The sequence below is a fragment of the Jaculus jaculus genome, chromosome 4 (genome assembly GCF_020740685.1).
Source record: "Jaculus jaculus isolate mJacJac1 chromosome 4, mJacJac1.mat.Y.cur, whole genome shotgun sequence".
Taxonomy (NCBI): Eukaryota; Metazoa; Chordata; class Mammalia; order Rodentia; family Dipodidae; genus Jaculus; species Jaculus jaculus.
Window position 1 is genome coordinate 80,151,691 of NC_059105.1, and position 19,739 is coordinate 80,171,429.

At 38.4% G+C, this 19,739-nt stretch overlaps 1 protein-coding gene across 19 annotated transcripts in view; it reads left to right on the plus strand.

Moving 5' to 3' along the window:
• Baz2b (bromodomain adjacent to zinc finger domain 2B) overlaps positions 1–19,739 on the plus strand; it is a 308,213-nt gene that overhangs the window by 21,191 nt on the left and 267,283 nt on the right. For 13 of the 19 annotated variants that reach the window (XM_045146862.1, XM_045146853.1, XM_045146857.1 and 10 more), the window contains exon 1: positions 17,258–17,651. The gene's annotated coding sequence lies outside the window, so the exon portion shown is untranslated. Of the gene's footprint in view, positions 1–17,256; positions 17,652–19,739 lie in introns of those variants that run through there. The other 6 variants (XM_045146861.1, XM_045146863.1, XM_045146869.1 and 3 more) reach the window with 3 other exon arrangements.

Below are 19,739 nucleotides of genomic sequence, written 5' to 3' on the forward strand. Positions count from 1 at the left end.
AGAAAGAAAGAAAGAAAGAAAGAAGGAAGGAAGGAAGGAAGGAAGGAAGGAAGGAAGGAAGGAAGGAAGGAAGGAAAGAAAGAAAGAAAGAAAGAAAGAAAGAAAGAAAGAAAGAAAGAAAGAAAGAAAGAAAGAAAGAAAGAAAGAAAGTCTTGCTCTGCAGAACCAGGTATGGTATATATCACTATAATCCCAACACTTGGGAGGCTGAGGCAGGCAGATCAGAAATTCAAGGCCACCATCTACATTAGACCATGTATCAAAAACAAAACAAAAAAGAATAGCTATATAGCCATTTAAAAATTCACTAATAATTGGTGCTGGGGAGATGGTATGTGTTTGCAAGCCTGCTAACCCAAGTTCAGTTCTCCCATGTGGTAGGTTGAACAGATGGCCCCAATATATTCAGAATTTTATTAAAGTTTGTGATTTAGATCTGCAGCCACTTTGTTTTAGGTATTATCACTGTGGGCAGATCCTAGGGTCCAGTCCTAAGGTGTGGGGGTAGATTTGGAATTCCAGTCTAAAGATATGCAAAGTGCTAGATCTTTGCCTGGGGTTCCTGAACTGTGCCATTGGATGTGGCTTTTGGCTTTTGGTGGTGGCATTTTCTCTCTCTGCTTGGACCTGTGAAAGTGGGCCAACTTCTTCTGCCATTATGGAACTTCCCCTGAATCTGTAAGCTTCAATAAATATCCCTCCCTCCATAACTGTGCCTGATTTGGAAGTTCATCCCAGCGACCTGAGGCAGTCTGCTACAGAACTGGTAACAGGAATGGGGTGTAGCTGAGATGAATCTGACCATGTGTATTTTGGTCTTTTGGAACTTTTGTTTGGAAGGAATGCACATGGACTTGGTGCTTGCAACTGAAGATGCCTTCTGGAGTGGTAAGCCAAGTTTTATGGATTATTATGATGTGAGTTTGAGAATGCTAACTACAGAAAGAATTGAATTTGGAAGCTTGGCTTATGAACTTTCTAAAGGGAAGGAAAGACTACAGAGGACTTTGTTGGAACTATGCTACTGGCATAAGGGCTGGCTGCATTGTGCTGCCCATGTCCAAGAGAGTTTGATCAAGGTTAAATTTGTAATGTACTGATGTGCTTGGCTAAAGATATGGAACTGAAAGATTTAAGATTTTAAATTGGAAAAATTTAAGCAAGCTTAAAATTTATTGACACTGATTTTAGGCTACTGAAGCTGCTATTGTCAAACACATTAACAATCTTAAGGAAGATGGCCCAACTGCTTTACATTAAAACAAATGGAAAGGATGCCTGAAGAAAGATGATGATAGAAATACAAATTCCTTTGAAAAGAGTTGACTGGAGAAGGACCCTGCTTTTCAAGGCTATGATTTATTTTGTCCCTGAATTAAAAATATGGCTGTGTCCTGAACACCTGGTATTGGTTTCAGAAACATGAAAAATACATGAAGTGGGCATAAAGTGCCCACAGTTCCAGGAGCTGCTCTTGGGAGGCAGCATATAGGCAGGATGTGATGACCCTGAGGAAGTGGCTGGCAAAGCCATTGAAACATGGACTGTGGTTTACATGGAGACCTGAAGATGTTTTTGATATACCAGGACTATACAAGGGCTACCATGGAGGCTATTGACTGGGGATGGAAGTTTTCCCTGGCTATTCAGCTGAGCTGGAGGGGCAGAGTTCAAAAATCCAGAAACTCCTCACTGGTCACTAGTTATATTGGATTTGAACTACAGTAGTTTAATGTTTGCTTGATGGTTTTTGAGTTTGCATTGTTACAGTCTCTCTTTGCTTTTCCTGATATCAGTTAAAAATGTTTACTCTGTGCCTTTATATGTTGAAATATATAACGTTTTGATTTTACAGGACTCTCAGCTAAGAGACCATCTTAAATCTCAGATGAGATTTGGAATTTTAGAACTATCTTAAGTTGGTAAAGACTGTAGGAACCTTTCAATTTGTCATATACAATGTGAGATGGTTATAATTCTGTTGGTGGGGAAGGGTGGAATATGGGAGTTTAAATGGATAGCCCCCAATATAGTCAGGATTTTATTAAAGTTTGTAATTTAGATCTGGAACCTGGCCAGAGGAGGTGTCACTCTCAGTGGATTGTAAGGTCCAGCCCTAAGGTGTAGGGGTGGATTTAGAATTCCAGTCTTAAGATATGAAAAGTATTGAAGCTTTTCCTGGAGTTCCTAAAGTGTGCTGTGTGATATAGCTTTTGGCTTTTGATAGTGGCTTTCCCCCTCTCTGTTTGGCCCCATGAATGTGGGCCAACTTTTTCTGCCATTATGGGACTTTCCTTGGATCTATAAACTTCAATAAATATTCCTTCCTCTATAACTGTACTTGATTTGATAATTAATCCCAATGACCTGAGGCTGTCTGCTACACTCCAGCATCTACATAATACCTGATCCAAAGTGGCATATATGCACCTATAATCCCAAGGTGCCTGTGGGATTATTCAAAAGAAAAAAAAAAAGAGTGAGAGAGAGAAAGAAAGAAAGAAAGAAAGAAAGAAAGAAAGAAAGAAAGAAAGAAAGAAAGAAAGGGAAAAGATAAAGAGAATACAATGGAAGCCAAAGCCAGGGAGATCGAGAAACTTGTAGGCTAGCTAGACTGGAGCACATGGTGGCAAAACAAGAGAGGCCCTGTCTCAAAAAGAAGGTTGAAGGAGAGGACAAACAATTTGAGGTTGTTCTGTGACCTCTCCACATGCACTGTGGGATTTGTGTACCCACAAAAATAAGTAAGTAGAAGTTTTAATGTTTTATTTGTTTATTTGAGAGAGAGAAAGAGTTGATAGACACAGAGAGGTGCACCAGGGCCTCCAACCACTACAAACGAACTCCAAATGCATGTGCATCTCGTTTATGTGGGTACTGGGGGATTGAACCTGTGTCCTTAGGCTTTTCACCTTAACAAGCACCTTAACTACTAAGCCATCTCTCCAGCCCTAATATTTTTTTAGATGGTGCTATAAACACATCCAACCAATTTCTAAAAATAAGTAAATAAAAAATCAGTAATTTCTTACATACTGTCTGTGTTGCCAAAGATATTGCTGATACCAAGGGCCAGAGAAGATTTTAGACTAACATAAGAGGCCTTTACTTAGTGTTGCTAACTTTTTGTTGCCCTCAAAGGAAGAATTCAGACATGTGACAAAATGAGGGTCTTTGACAAAAAGTTTTTATTCAAGGGAAAGTACATTTTGAAGGGGTGAGTATAGACATTCTCAGGTTGAATCACCACCTCCTCTGAGATATTTGAACAGCACATTCTATGGGCAAGCTTAATGGAGCAGGGAGGATTATTCATAAGCTAAAATGGGGAAAGGCAGGGAATTTCTGTGAGGGTGAGTTGTATGTGTGTGTGGGGAGGATGAATCTCAGAATAGAGTTTGCTCTCAGTTTTCTGTCCTTACATGGAGATTTCAGACATGTTGTAGCATGAGATGCATGATGGGAACACAAACAGCAATTCTAGTAAAGGAGAATGCCATCATAATGAAACCAAGGGCAGTCAACACTCATCTGGGTCAGCCATGTTGGTCCCAGCTAGTTATGTTTTCTCTGAACAATCATAGGATATCATCTGCAATACAACTCTACTGTTACATTCAACACTGTCCACCATGCAGCTGTTGATTTTCCTATGCTATTTAGCCTGTCTTAGGATGAATTGTACCCTCAATATTACCCCTATCTGATTTAGATGTTACTTAGCTGAGATTTGGACCTTAGATATTTGAGCTGATGTTGAAATGAATTAAAACTTGTGGGGCATGTATTTTCATGCAAGAAGAATATGCATTTTTAAGACTCACAGATAGTATGTCATGGTTTAAATGTTTGTAGTGCCACAAAATTTGTATGGTGAATTCATGACCCTCAATGAGTTTATATGTAGACACTGGTCCTCTAAGGATATAAATAAGATTAAATGAAGCAATAAGGATCAGACTGGATTGACCAGATAGGTTAGTGTCCTTAGAAGGGGAGACATTAGAGTGCTCACTTTCTATCGTGTGAAATCACAGAATGGTATCTGTCTATAAGCCAAGAGAATAAGACCCAGAAATAAACCTTACTTGTCATCATCTTGATATTTGAAATCCAGGCCTCCAGAACTGTGAGAAGTGAATTTGTTTTGTCTTTTTTCTTTCATGTATGTGTGTGTGTGTGTGTGTGTGTGTGTGTGTGTGTGTGTCTGTTTGTGAGGGTATATGTGTGTATATCCTTATGGATGCCAGAAAGTAACCTAGTATCTTGTTCCTTTTGTGCCATCAGTTATCTTTTTTTTTTTTTTTTTCGAGGTAGGGTCTCACTCTGGCTCAGGCTGACCTGGAATTCACTATGTAGTCTCAGGGTGTCCTCGAACTCTCGGCGATCCTCCCACCTCTGCCTCCCGAGTGCTGGGATTAAAGGCGTGCGCCACCACGCCCGGCTCAGTTATCTTTTTTGAGATGATCTCTCATTGGCTTGGAGCTTGTTAAATGCTTGCTCATGAGCCACAAGGACTCTCCTGTTTCTGCTTCTCTAGCTCTGGGATTACACACTCTAGTCTTTCTCTCTCTCTCTCTCTCTCTCTCTCTCTCTCTCTCTCTCTCTTTTTAACACAAGTTCTAGGGATCGGACTCAAGTTCTTATGCTTTCAAGGCAAGCAATTTACTGATTGAGCAATATCCCCGGCCTGTAAATTTATGTTTTTTCAGTTATTCAGTCTATGGTATATTGTTGTGCCAGCTCAACCAGACAAACATACTGACAAAGGTAGAAAGTACAGGAAACAACCAGAATGTGATAATGCTGCTAATATTATTTAAGTCTAACATAATTAGAGTTGTAAAAGAATCCAATGACCAGGAGAACCTTTATACTGCCAACTTCCAAAAGATTCTAGATATAAAATCAGGAACTTAGTGAATATGAAGTTATCAGCATAATTGAGTAATGGGATCAGGAGAAAAAATATTAAGATGTCTTAAGAAAAGTGATCCATGGGGCAACTCAAATCTCGCCATGGACAAAGGTATCCACAATAGAAAATTTGTACCAAAGGAGTGGGAGTTTTGCTGCTAGAAATCTTAGTATATGGCTTTTGATATTTTGGAACTGATTTGTAGGAAGAATGTGGAATGATTTGAAACCTTGGAGTAAGAGGTGAGATGCCTTGAAGTGCTGTAATTTGAGCTTGATGAACTATTCTGTTGAGAGTTGAAAGACCTAAATGCAGAAAGAGGTATGGACTATATAGGTTTGGTTTATGAAGAGAAAGAAAGAGCTTTGTCCTCCTATTCTAGCAGCAGTTTCTGCAAGAGGCTGGCTGTGTTCTGCTTATGTCTTGAGAACTTGAACAAGATTGAGTTTAAAAGAAATGGACAGTTGGGAGCAGAAGGATATGGCACAAAAAAAAAATGAAAGTTTTAGGCAGAAAACAGACACCCAGTTCAGCTACAATTGTTTGAGAAAGAACTGCCATTGAGATTGGGACAGTAGGAGGAATGCTCACTCTTTTCTACAGAGGTAGCTTTAAGGAAGAATGCTGACGGTATTTTCTTGCTCTTAAAATTAGCTTTAGCTGGGTGTGGTGGTGCATGCCTTTAATCCCAGCACTTGGGAGGCAGAGGTAGGAGGATCACCATGAGTTTGAGGCCACCCTGAGACTACAAAGTGAATTCCAGGTCAGCCTGAGCTAGAGTGAATCCCTTCCTCGAAAAAACAAAACAAACAAACAAAAAAAAGCTTTATTTCTCCCTGTATTAACAAATTTGGTGTCTTACCTGGTACTAAGTGTATATAATAAATGCAAGAAGAAGGAGGTAACTAGATTGCAACAAATGTGGATTTTTGGAAATGGCCAAAGGGAGAGGGGAGGCAGCGTTGTTAGAGTTCTTGGTGGAGGCCTAGTGGAGAAACAGGATGAACCATAGGTTGCCACAGAGACCCCAGAATTCCAGAGATGCAAGGACTATGGGACAGCTGCCAAGGAGAGCTGCTGGTTAGGGATGGAGTTTTCCCTGTATATGGATAGTCCAGCTGGAGGGGCAAGATTGAAACCCCAGAGACTTTGTCACTGGTTACAGATAATAGAATTGGAGCTACAGGATTTTATGTTTACCTTGTTTTAGACCTCAAATTGGTTTGGTCTTTCTTTGTAATACTTCCTTATTGCAGTGTGAATGTTTAATTTGTGACATTATGTGGGCTTTTTTGTTTGTTTGTTTGTTTTGTTTTACAGGCTCACAGTTAAGAGACCTTAGACTATGGGGATGTTTGAACATTGTTGGAATGGATAAAAACTGGGGAGTTTTAAATTGTACTTAATGCATTATATTTTACATCATGGATGGTCATTATGTTTATGGAGGTTATAGGCAGAATGTGGTGGCTTGACTCATGTGTATCCCATAAACTCATGTTATGAATGTTTGATTCCCAGCTGATGGCAGTTTGAGAGGTAGAGCCTTGCTTGAGGTGTGTTGTTGCTGACGGGCTTAAGGGTGTTATAACTAGCACTCTCTTGCCAGAGTTAGGCTCGCTCTCTTGCTGCTGTTTTCATTTGCTATCACAGAGGTGATGTCCAGCCTCTGTTTGTGCCATGCTTTTCCCTGTCATTATGAAGCTTTCCTTCGAGACTGTAGCTAGAATAAAACTTTTCCCATCAGCTGGTTTTTGTCTTAGCAAGGCAGAGGTAACTTCAACTAGATCTTTCACTGAATCTGGAGCTCTCTGTTTTTCTACTATGCATGCTACACCTACAGTCTCCACTGTTTCTTATCTCTGCTCAGTACCAGTCTTACAAGCATACAGAACCCAACCAACTACCCACTCTTTTTTTTGCAGGTACTGGAGATTTAATTCAGATTCGCATGCTTGCACAGCAAGTACTCCTACTCCCCTGAGCCATTTCCCAAACCCCATAAAAAAAAAAAAAAATACACACACACGCTCTTGCACTGTTAAACCTTGGCAAGATATAGTGAACACTTGTAAACCTATCATTTGGGAGACAAAGGCAAGAGTACATGAATTCAAGGTCAGTTTGGTACATATAGAGACCCTATCTCAACAAACATAATACTAACAAAAAAATCGATGTTTTGCTAAGGTTTTACATAAAATGGAACATAGACATATTCTCAAATTTTTTGAGATCTCAGAAAATAAGTCTTTGTCAAATCTTTGTAGGATATTACTTTATTAAAATAACAAAGATTGCTTGTTCCTTTGTCTATTTCTTTCTCTGACCTTTCTCTTTTGTGAGAAAGGGTCTCCCTGTGCTCCCATACTGGTCTTGAGCTGACAGCCTGACGTAATCTTCCTACCTCAGCCTTCCAAGTAGCTAAAGCTCTAAGTGTGTACCAAAGTACACACCATTATGCTAGTCTGAGAGGGTTGTTCCTTAAAAGTTTTCAACAGTTTCATTTAAACAGCTGCGCCATCTATGTTGCCAAATCAATTGTTAATTTTCATTCTTCCTTTTATTCAGTTTGTTAGTTTCAGTTAAAACAATAAATAGTAAATATTCTTTATGAACACTTTCATTTAATTTCCAGACCATTATTCTTCATGTTTTACTGACTTCATTGGCCACTTTTCTCAATTTCCTTTGCCAGTTTTTCTCAATGTCCAAATGTTGGAGCATCAACTTGTTTTGTCTGTTGTTACATATTCTTTGATAATTTCAGTTATTTTATGGCTTTAAGTATTGTAGTCAAGGAATTCTCAAATTTCTGTCTCCAACCTAGACCTTTTTTTCTGAAGTCTAATTTGTATACATTAGCTGTATATGTAGCTTAGCATCTCCATGGGGATGTTTAGTTATTATCTTCGATGTAACATGTCCAAACCAGTCTGTTGATGTACACCAGATCCCCAACTCCTCCACCGAGGCAGCTCTTTTTGCAGTCTTTCTATGTAAATAAATGTTCGCTTCAGTCCTCTGATTATTACAGATAAAAATCTGTGGGCCATCATTCACTCTACTTTGTTTTATATTATCTAGGCCATCCATCAACTGATCCTTTGACCCTACTTTAAAAATATACTCAGTATCTGACCATTTTCCACTACTTTAGCCACTACTGTATAATTCAGTTGTTGTTACAGTAAAATAATGCAAGCCATATAGCACACAAGCAATAAGCATTTCTTTATCATTTTGGAGGCTGTAAAGAAGATGATCAAAGATGCCCATTCAAATTTGTTTTCCCATGAGGACCTGATTTCAGGTTCTAGAGTGGTACCTTTGCACTGTGTGTTTACATGGTAGAAGGGCAAATTAGCTCGTTTGGCTTTTTTTAATAAAAGTACTAATTAATTAATGAAATTCCTTTCCTCATGATTTAATCACCTTCCAAAAGGTTCCTCCTCTTAATACCATTATGTTAGGATTAGAATTTCAACATAGGAATTTGAGAGACATGACCATTAAGACCATGGCAACTAATATCCATTTTTAAATTCACCCTTTATTAGGATTTTTCAGCAACTTCTATATGAGCTAACTTCCCTTTATTCTGATATAATTTCTTTCCACCACTTCCTTCCCACCCTCCCTCCTTTCTTTATGTGTGTTTGTGTTGTTGGGGATCCAATCTAAGGCTTCATTCATGCAACCCAAACTATATAGTTTGTTATTGGCACTGAAGCTAAGAGATTTTTGAGGTAAATCAGATCATATTTCTTTGCTTATAATCACTCAGTAATTTTATGTTGTTTAAAAATTCATAGTCTTTACAATGGCTTAAATGACCCCATATGTTTCTAACTATTTCTGGCACATAGTCCTTCATTTCTTAATATTCTTCTTGACCACATCAGCCTATTTACTGTTCTTTGAATTAAGTATGCTCTTATTGCAAATTCTTTGCATGTCTTATTTCTTCTGCATGGGAAGTTCTTCCTGTAGTTGTCTAGACCCTCTACTTAATTGTTGTTTTTAAAAATTTTTTATTTTTATTTTATTTATTTATTTATTTGAGAGCGACAGACACAGAGAGAAAGAAAGATAGAGGGAGAGAGAGAGAATGGGCGCGCCAGGGCTTCCAGCCTCTGCAAACGAACTCCAGACGCGTGCGTCCCCTTGTGCATCTGGCTAACGTGGGACCTGGGGAACCGAGCCTCGAACCGGGGTCCTTAGGCTTCACAGGCAAGCGCTTAACCGCTAAACCATCTCTCCAGCCCTGTTTTTTAAGATTTAAAGTAGTCTCTTATTGTTTTAAAAACTATTTGCTCAAATATTTGTCCTTTTCCAAGGACAAATCTATAGAAGTTCTTATACACTTTGACTCAACAAGTTTATTTTTTTCTGTTGTGTTTCTGTTCTGTCTCATCCTAGCTCAGGGTAACCTGGTATTCACCGTAGCTCAGGCTGGCTTTGAGTTTATGGTGATCCTCCTACTTCAGCCTTCTGAGTGCTGGGATTAAGGGTTTACACCACCATTCTGGATAACTCAACAGATTATTTGTATGCTACTTGTTATAATCATATGTAACAGGAGTATGCAAACTATGGCCAGTGGGCTAAATCTGACCTATCATCAATTTTTGTAAATAAGTTTTCTTGAAACACAGCTATTTCTACTTTTTTCTATGTTATAAACTGCTACTTCATAACTATATGTACTTTTTGTAATTACAACAAATGCATGACCCCAAAGTGATAGAATATTTATTATATGATACTTTAAAAATATTTTATTTATTTGCAAGCTATGGGGGGAGGGAGTGTAGAGGGAAGAGAGAATGGGCATGCCAGGGTCTCCAGTCACTGCAAACGAACTCCAGACACTTATGACATTTTCTGCATCTGGTTTTACATGGGTACTGGGGAATTGAACCTGGGATGTTAGGCATTACAGGCAAATGCCTTAATCGCTGAGCCATCTCTCCGGCCCTACTATAAGATAATTTATAGGAAATTTGCTGACCCTAGTGTACATATTGTATATATTTTTTTATTTATTTATTGTCTGTTTGTTTACATTTGAATGTAAGCCAATTAGGTCAGGTAATTTTTTTCACTGTTCCATCCCAAGAACAGACAGTTGTCCTGGGTACATAATAGGTGTTGTTAATACGTATTTCTACATCAAATAAATGCCTAAATGAAATTAAAGACATGGTTGTGATGTAGTAATATATTAAAAGTTTCACCACAAAGTTCCAGCTTTATTGTTTTCCCCTTTTCTTTAGCCATACTAAACTGTTCCTAATGTGGCCATTTTGCTTTGCAATTAAAATAAAGGTTTGTGCCAGGTGTGGTAGTGCAGAGGTAGGAGGATTGCTATAAGTTAAAGGCCACCCTGAGACTACATAGAGAATTCCATGTCAGCCTGGCCAAGAGTGAAACCCTACCTCGAAAAACCAAAATAAATAAAGGTTTGTATCAACTTATTGACATTGACTTCTGTGGTTTTGCTTTCAGAAGATAATTTTTCTATATTATGGATTGCCCTCTGTGGTAGTTTGAATGTATGGCCCCATAGTGTCAGGTATTATTAAGGTTTCTATTTAAGTTAGCAGCCTTCTAGAGAGGGTTTGTCACTGGGAGTGGATTTGAATTCTAGCCTAGAGGTTTGGAGAGCAGTCCGAACTCTGGGGTTCTGCTTGCTGATGGTTGTTAGTACTTGTTGCTTTTTGGTGTTTGCTGGCTTGTGGTTTTTTCTTTTTGCTTGGATTTGTGAAAGGGTGTCAACTTCTTTTGCCTTTGATGGAACTTCCCCTGTATCTTTAAGCTTGAAATAAATCCCTTCTTCCTGTCTGGCTACCAATGCTGCTTCTTGAGAACCCTAATACACCCCTTTTCATTAAATATTTTGAGAAAGTGAAATTATAAAAAGTAACTTGAAATAAGGCATAATGGCAACAAACTTATTATCCCAGCACTAAGAAAGCAGTGGCAAGAGGACCTGTACAAATTCAAACAAGCCTTGTGTACTTAGTGTGCGACAAGCCAGACAGAGGTACATAATGAGACCTTGTCTCAAAAAAAAAAAAAGAAAAAAAGTAATTTGAACTCATTTAGGCCAGGAATAGTCAAAAATCATTGCCTCCCTTTTAACAAAACCAAGGGAGTGATGATGTGAACTGCTGTAAAAGCTTACCAGAATAAGCATAAAATAATACTTTCTAGTATTTTTTTTATCCAAAGGTAGAAAATATACCAAAAAAGCATATCAGTGAGAAGAAAAGTAGGTATCACACTACATTACACTACTCCACTGCCAAGTTGATTAAACCATCAGAACAAAATAATCAGTATTATCTGGGAGGAAGGCAGAGCCAAAATGACATAATTCCTTTAGCACTTGATACTTTGGAAACTATTATGTCAGTGACAAAAGGAAGGTCTGTCTGAAAGCACATTTACTCTGTTGTCACTAGTAGATACTTTATGTAACCTAGATGCAAACCTATATAGAGAGCAGAATCAACCTTTGATCTATGCACATTTCTTATGCAGGCAGAAGCGCTTGACACCTCCTTATACCCCTTTTCTTAAAGTGGCGCTGGGGATTAAATTTAGGGCCTTGTACATGCTAAGTACATTATTGACCACTGAGCATCCACAGTCCCTTTTTCTTTTAGAATTATTGAAAATCCAAGGAAGAAGAGGCTTAGAAATTTTCAAATATTGACTTATACTTTAAAAAAATATGTTTTCTTTCCTTCCAGGGGTGGGATGGTGAGAGAATAGGCCATCAGGGCTTTTAGCTGCTGCAAACTCCAGATGCATGTGACACTTTGTATATCTAGCCTTTTAGTGGGTACTGGGGAATCATATCTGGGTGGTTAGGCTTTGCAGGCAAGTACCTTAACAGCTGAACCATCTCTGCAGCCCCTTGGCTTATGTTTTTTATGAGTCTAAAAGTTTTCTGAGGATGGTGCATTGAGATTAGTACTGACAGAGCAACAGCCACTACGACATCACTCCAGTTAAAGGAACTGCACTGGAAAGCATTATTTAATGCTTATTTTGGGAAGCTCACAACAGTTCATAAAACAGGGGAAAACATTAATCCTCATGCTACTGTTTTCAGAGCATACTTGCCTGTAAGCAGTAATGAACTCTGATCTTGAGTCACTTATTAAAGGAAGAGCTGAAAATTGCATTTATGATTGAATGTTGATCCTTGAGTGTATATTGTTTAGAATGCTGTGAAAGTAAAAGACACTGAATATGTAACTCCAATATCCAACTCAAAATATGTTGGCTGTCAAGAGGGATGCTAGTCATGTGATATTTTGAAATCAGATATGAGAAAAACATTTTTTTATTGTTCTAAGAAGAACTGTTAATAATTTCAAAGAACTTGTTCAGATGTCATGTGTCAGCCCCTGAATAGCTTGAAACTTTTCTGTCTTAAAATTATTAGAAATTTAATGTTGAAGATAATATATGAGGACAAATTATGAGCCAAAGAAAGGCTAATATCTATGAGATAGATTCTAGAACAAATTGAATTTAAGTATTCTCCTTCCCCCAGCTCCAACCTCCAAAAATTATAATTTCTCCTAATGTGTATTCATTTACTTTGAATTAATTACAGTAGTAATCACACTGTATCAGTGTCCAGAGCAGAGGTAAGGAAGGAGGGGAATACTTGACTCCCATCCAGATCTCTAGGGAATCTCTTAGTATTGAACTTGGGTATAAATATTTTGAAAAAGCTTTACAATTGACTGTGATAATCTTATTATTTAAAACCCTGTAGAACATAGTATTAATTTTTTTTTTTTTTTTTTTTACAATTCAGGCTCTTACTCTAGCCCAGGTTGATTTGCAACTCACTCTACAGTCCCAGATTGGCGTCAAACTTGGCACTCCTCCTACCTCAGCCTCCCAAGTGCTGGGTTTAAAGGCAGGTGTGAACCACAACATCCACTTAGTATTAATTTCTAATTCCAGAACATCTCATGATTTGTTTTTCTTTATATATCATAGACCATAGTAAATAACTTCAGCAGTTCCCTGAGTTAGAGTTCCCTTTAGTCCTCACTCACTCATTCCTCTTAATTCTGCTTTCAGAATTTTAAATTCACCTCAGAAATATTTGAGAAATTTGTCTTATGGCCTACTTATATTATTTTTAGGACAGGGTCCCTTGCTTTATAGTGCAGGTTGGCCTCAAACTTGAGGGGATCCTTCTACCTTAACCTTCCAAGTACTGGTATTATATAGGCTGGCAAGATATTGCCCAAAGTAAAATGTTAAACAGTCTCCTTACTAGTCTGTAATCTGCACTGCCTGAATAGTTAGTTATTGTTCCCTTACTCAAGGGGAATGATATGAATCCTTTACTACAGTTGTTGGCTCCCATGAGAAACTAACTTACCTTATCCTGGTATATTAGGCCTTTTAATCTTAAGGGCTGCCTCTTTGTGGTTTTCATCCTCATCATGACACCCCTGTCATTTCGTCACCCTGCACACTAAGCATTCCTGTTAAACCGAATTTCTCACCAGTGAACGAACACCAGACCTCTGTAGCTGTGTGTATTTATGCTTTGATTCTTTCATCCCCTAACTTCCATCTTCTTTGACAGGTGAGCTCTTAGTGTGAGATACAGTGTAAATGCAATCTTGATAAAGCCTTTAGGTCTCTCCTGGTCACAATTAGCTCTCCACCTTTATTCTCACAAAACTTTATTATTTGTATCTTTACAACATGATTTATATCAGTCTCTAATCTCCCAGGAATTTCACACTTTCAACATCAAACAGAAAGTGAGTTCTTCATGTTTTTTCAGCCTCTAGCACTGTACATAACATATAGCAAGCACTCAAATGTTTGTTCAATGAATGAAAACAAATATAGCTTCATTAGTCTGTAGTGACTGAAATAGAAATAACATATGACAGTGGAAAGCTTTTTACACTACTGAGAGCTTTCGTTTGTATCTATCAATTCCTTACTCTTATAGGAACCACTGACAGAACTGACAGCAGTAAACTGGTTATCTGTCCCTCTCTACCACTGAGGTGTCCTAAAAAGAGATGCTGCTTTATGGAGGAAGAAAGTGCAACAATTTAGTGCTTTGTAGTGAGAAAGATATATATCCTATGTTGAATTTCAGAGTTATCACTAAGATGAAAATATCTGCTTGCCCATTAAATTCTGTCACAATTCTGTACATGACTAAGAGATAATGTAGGTGATCTTGAGTACAAGACTAAATGGTGTATGAGCCAAATTATTTTATAACTATAGTAGTTCCTGCATATGATATTCCTCAACTCTGATTAAATTCTAATTTCTGAAATTAAGAGTGTGACAGTATGAAAATTGGAAGAAATAATATTAAAAAAACACTTTAAACCCAACCTTGTAAGAAGGTATCAGATACTTAGAATAATACAGTTTAAAATTTCTAGTATATTATTATTTTAAAATATCAGTTTAAAAGTATAGACTAAATTGGATAATGTATTTGAATTGCCAAATAAAAGTTAATATAAAATTAAAGCCTTTAATATTGAATTATTAAAACATAGCAATCCATTTATGTACTTTTGGCATCTACATTTTTTATTTACCAACTATTCTGTTAATTATTAATTTCCATTTAACTTTATCTTTGAGAATGTTACAAGAGTACTTCTCAAAGAGCCCTTGATGGTAATAAAAATACAGTTTTCAAATATCCTAAAATAATATTAAAATAAAATTCTTCATTATCACCACCTTCATCCTATGTTCAAACCTTTTAGCATGATAAGGACTCATTCCATCACACAATGAAGGAAAAGACAATGTTCTATTGGTGGTGGCTTCAACTTAAAATTGTACATATAAATTCAAAACATTTTGAACTGTGGTTCTGAAATCACTCAAGGAAATAATAAGTTTTTATATAATAGCTAATCACTTATTGTATGTATCTTTTTTCTGTTAGGCATATTTCTACAATTCAGTTAATTTTATTACAAGTTTCTCCACAGAAATTTTTTTCTCTAAAAGGCGATATGTTATATATTCTCATGAAAGTCATTGTTTGGGAAACTATTATATCATCTATAAACAAAATTTTACTAAAAATATATAAAAATTTAAAATGAACCATATTTGCATGAACATTTTAAGCAAAATATTTACATAAAATAAATATATGTTATACTGTGCCATATTATTTCAGGAAAAATGTGTGTTAAGAGAACACTTCATGAAAGTCAATACAATTTAAAATCAGCCCTTTTTATTTTCAACTGTAATGATAATTAGGAAAAGTCAGCAATGGATATTAAAATATCAGTATCCTAACTTTAGAAATATCAGTGAATTCTTCCATGTTTACTTACAAACATTTAAAAGCATTATTTGAGTAATGCTGATCATTATATAACAATAGATGAACTGTTTTGAATGTGACTTGGGAACACAGTGTAAATGCTATCATTCACATTTACATTTCAATCTGCTTTTCTTCTGAAACATTATTAGTAAATTTTGAGATGGTGGAATTGTTGATCCAGTCTTACATGTATTGCGCTTGGCCTCTGAGTTAATTAAATATGAGTTAATAATATATTATAAGGAAATTATTGTCTATTACAGTTATTAGGTAGTTACTCAAATTATAGCTTGAAAGGAATGCAGAGCATAGAAAACTCAGGATTAAATTATGCATTTGAACCTTAGGCCAGCTTTTACTGTAGAGACAGTTTGCTGCTAAAAGAGAAATTGTATGTCACTGAAATTAAATGCTTTTCTGGGGATGGAAGATTCCAGTTTTTAATGAAATTACTGAGTGTGGTGTAGTGAAATGATTAAAATCTGTATTCCGGGAATGTGGCAGGGAAAAAAAATCAATAAGTGCTAGCACAGCTTTGCTGCTCAATGTGAATCCTGAGAATGAAATAAACTACTGCAAAAAATAATAATTAAAAACATATCAGCACATTAATTTATTTAGCATCAGTCTCCTGAGACATCATCTTCACTAATTTTTAGCATACATTTTCCTGTGTAATGAGCAGCCCTCTTTTCAGATACCCCTATTAGACAGGCAGCATTTCTGCCCTTCCCCCTGCGCCAGCACTGCAATCATTGTACTTGCACTTATTATGTTACAAATGACCGAGGTAAGGCTGACATTCTCAGTGCATGCAGAAAGACCTAGTCTGCCAGCTTTTTTTTCCTTCCTAATGAAGCAGCTTTGTGAAATCTCCCCATGTGTTAATACTAATGAAGATCCTCCAGCACAATTAAAATCACAGCCAGTGGTTGAGGAGGAAACATAAAACAATAGCATCTTTTAGGATACACTGATCCACATAATGTATGCGTAAAATATACATAGATAGTCACATTATTCGCCTATAGTTTAATTTTGACTTGCTTTACCATAAAAATTAAATTATGCAATTTTTAGTAACATAAACTTGGAGACTTTAATGTGTTTTTAAGGGGGGGAACACTATCTTAATAAATCTTTATAAAAATTATCTTCATGGTTAATCAGGTGCTACCAAGGTTAAGGTTTTTTTCTTTCTTTCTGTTTTTCTTAGTCCTTTTTAGAAAGCTGTGGGGCAGGCTGTGGGAGGGAACGGGGTACACTGTACCTACCATTAGTTTAACTTGATTGGTTGAAGGATGTGGGAATAGGGGGAGTGGAAGTTGGTTGAGATTGGGGTTTAAAATGGTATACCACATGTAGAGTTTAAATACGCAATGAGTGACTATTACGACTCGAGCTTTTAAAGTGTTTAATTCCTCAATTCCTATAATCAACTATCTTTTAAAACGTCTCCGAAACTGGAAAAACAATCGAGATTCCAGTTTATAGTTTATAGATCTGAATTTAAAATGACTTAGTATTTAAACGTATTTCATTTACATTTTATTCAGATTCAGTGCATAAACATTACCAGTTTAATTTGCCCGTGGAAAGGCACCGTTTTACCTTAAGACTATCTTACATCTTGCCTTTTGAGCCCTAACGTGTAATTCTTGGCATACTAATTTAGTTTGCAGATTTTAACACAATCCCGAGTTTACGAACGTGAAAGTTAATATGTTTACTTTTTTAAAAAATTAAGTTTTCAGTCTTTTTTTGTTGTTGTTGTTCTCTTAGAAACAAAACAAAACATTCAAGTTTCTTAACTTTTTCCTGGGACAAGGAGCGGTGCTAACTAAAGACACAGTATTCTTGGAAGGAAGGAGCAGCCCCCTCCCTCGGTTCCTTTAGGAGCTGATAGGTCATTTATTATTGGAACTGAAATGGTATAAACAATTCTCTCTCTTTTTTCCCTTGTTAACAGCAACTTTCATTGTTAGAGAGAGGAGAGAGAGAGAAGCCTTGTTGGTTGACGTCACTTGGTTCATGAAGCCTTCGCCTAGAAGTGAAGCTGCGGAACAAACCTTGAGAAGAATCATCTCCTGCTTCAATCTGCTGCTGGATAGGAACTAATCAGAGAGAGAGAGAGGAGAGAGAGAGAGAGAGGCGGAAGACGGGGACGGGGACGGAGACGGAGGGAGCCGAGGCTTTCCAGACCACAAACCTGCCCTCCACTCCAACTCCTCACACTTTTCTTGTAGAAATTATAATAGAAATAAGGAGGCGGTGGCGTTTCCAAAAATCTTAACCTTCAGCCTTCTGGGGAAGACAAAAATCCCATCCACCGCAACTCTCAGTTGGAAAGTAAAGGTGAGTTTGAGATTCTCGGTGCGAGGGGTGCGGGTGACGATGGAAATTCAAGTGGTTGGACGCGGGGAGCCGGGGAGCCCCGCTCGGCGGCCCAGGGGCTCGGGAGTTGCGTCCGCGGCGGCCGCCCGCCCGCCGGTCCTCCGCGCTGTTTACCCTCGCCGCTCGGTGCGTCTCTTTGTTGTACGGCTGCAAGGCCGGAGCTGCGCGGGGTCCCGAGCGGAGTTTGGGGGAGGAGGGTGCGGAGATGCGCGGTTCCGGGTGGGAGGTGGGGGGTGCAGGCTCGGGAGAACCTAACTTTATGCCCTGCTCAGCGCAGGACGCCGCCCGGCCTCGCTCGGGCAGCCGCGGTCCACCTCCATTGTGCCAGCCGCCTCGGCCGGGCCACGGCCAGCGCGGCCGCCGCGGGTCGGCGGCTCGGGAAGGAAGCCCTGGGGCTGTCCGCGCCGCCGCTCCGGCGTGTCCGCTCCCACTCCCCCGGGGAGTTTCACCGCCACCCCCCCCCATCCCAGTCCGCCTTCCGCAGCCCTTTTTCTCTCCGCCCATCTTGCCGTGGGGGACGAGCTGGTCTCCCCCAGCCCCCCAGTTCCAGGTTCAGGGCCCTCCAGGGCCGCTCGAGGTTCCAGAGTTTTCCCTAGCCGAGCGGGTGGGGGTGGCGCCGGCGGGACTGTGGCTGGGCGAGCGCCGGCACCTGGGAAGGACTGTCCACGCTGGAGCTGTGGGCATCGCCTCCCCACCGCGGTTCCGGGCGGCCTCGTTGGGCAGCTCTTCCCGGGGACCGCCGCCAGCTCCCAACTCTTCTCCCTCTTTTAGTCTTGGTGTCGCTCCCCTCCCCCTGTCGCTTGGCTTGGTTCCCCTCCCCTTAAAGTAGGGCCATGAACCCCAGAATTGGGATAGGGAAAAGGAAGGTTTTGGACCGTCAAATCTGCCCGTGCTGCTTAGGAGATATCCTCTTTTCTCTCTCCCTGTATTTATCTTTTGTGTGTTGCTTCCTTATAAAGGAGAGACGCAGCTGCAGTCCTTGGCGGAGTTGTTGAAATTTATCCCTTTGTGTATATTACAATATCCTCCATTTTTCCCCCTGCCCTCTAAACAACAAGCGTTTCGCCATCTTGGGCAATTTTTATTCCCAAGTCTCACTTTAAAAAAAAAAAATTGATGAAAAGAGAGCAGCCATAGATAGGCAAAAAGTGTGTCTGCATAAGGCTCAAAGTTTAGGAAATGTTCAGGGGTCTAGTGACGTCATGTTAACTTTATCAAGAAATTTTCCACAAAGTAATTTTTTTTTTTTTTTGCTCATTTTCCCCCTTTTGCGGAATTGTGTGACTTAGAGGCTAGCAATAAATTTGTGTGGTTTATTTCTGTGTTTTGCACTCAAAACAAGTGCAAAATTATCTGCACGTTTTATGTTTGGTAACAGGTGGAAAACTACAAAAAATGGTGGAAACTTTTTGTCTTTTAGTTTTCACTTAGCTTTTGTGCATATGGTTGTTATTCTTTAAAGGCCTAAAAGTATTTGTACCAGCACAATTCCTTTCTTGTGTGATCTCATGGAGTTTTTATAAATCTGCTTAGTTAATATTTACATATACATTATTTAGATTATGTAGCTCCCCTTTTGTAATTAAATGTTCTATTTTTTGTGTGTGTGTTTACATCTTAAAAGAATTATGGAAAATATCTCCAGATATTAGATATTCTAAAAACTTAATAGCAAATAGTATTAAGGTAAAAGATTGGCAAAAATGTAGTTTAGTATAAAAAAGTCAGAAATAATTTTTAAAAATAATTTATAATCTCGAGCCATAAACTTTGTCAATCACCACAAAAAATAATAAAATCTAGTGTTTTAATTTGTTTGTCTAAAATAGTTTTTTCCAAAGTTGGGCTGATCACATGACCAAACTTAATGCTACACTCATTGGTGTGTGTATAAGAGGCACTGTAAATTGAATGGGAAAGTGTAATTCTGTCTGCAGTAGTCATTTTCAGTCAGCATATTTACATCTCTTCTAACAAGGACATGAAACTGTCTGTATTTAATTTGCATTCTCTTTGTTTTCTGGGTTGGGATAAAGCATTGACTACAAT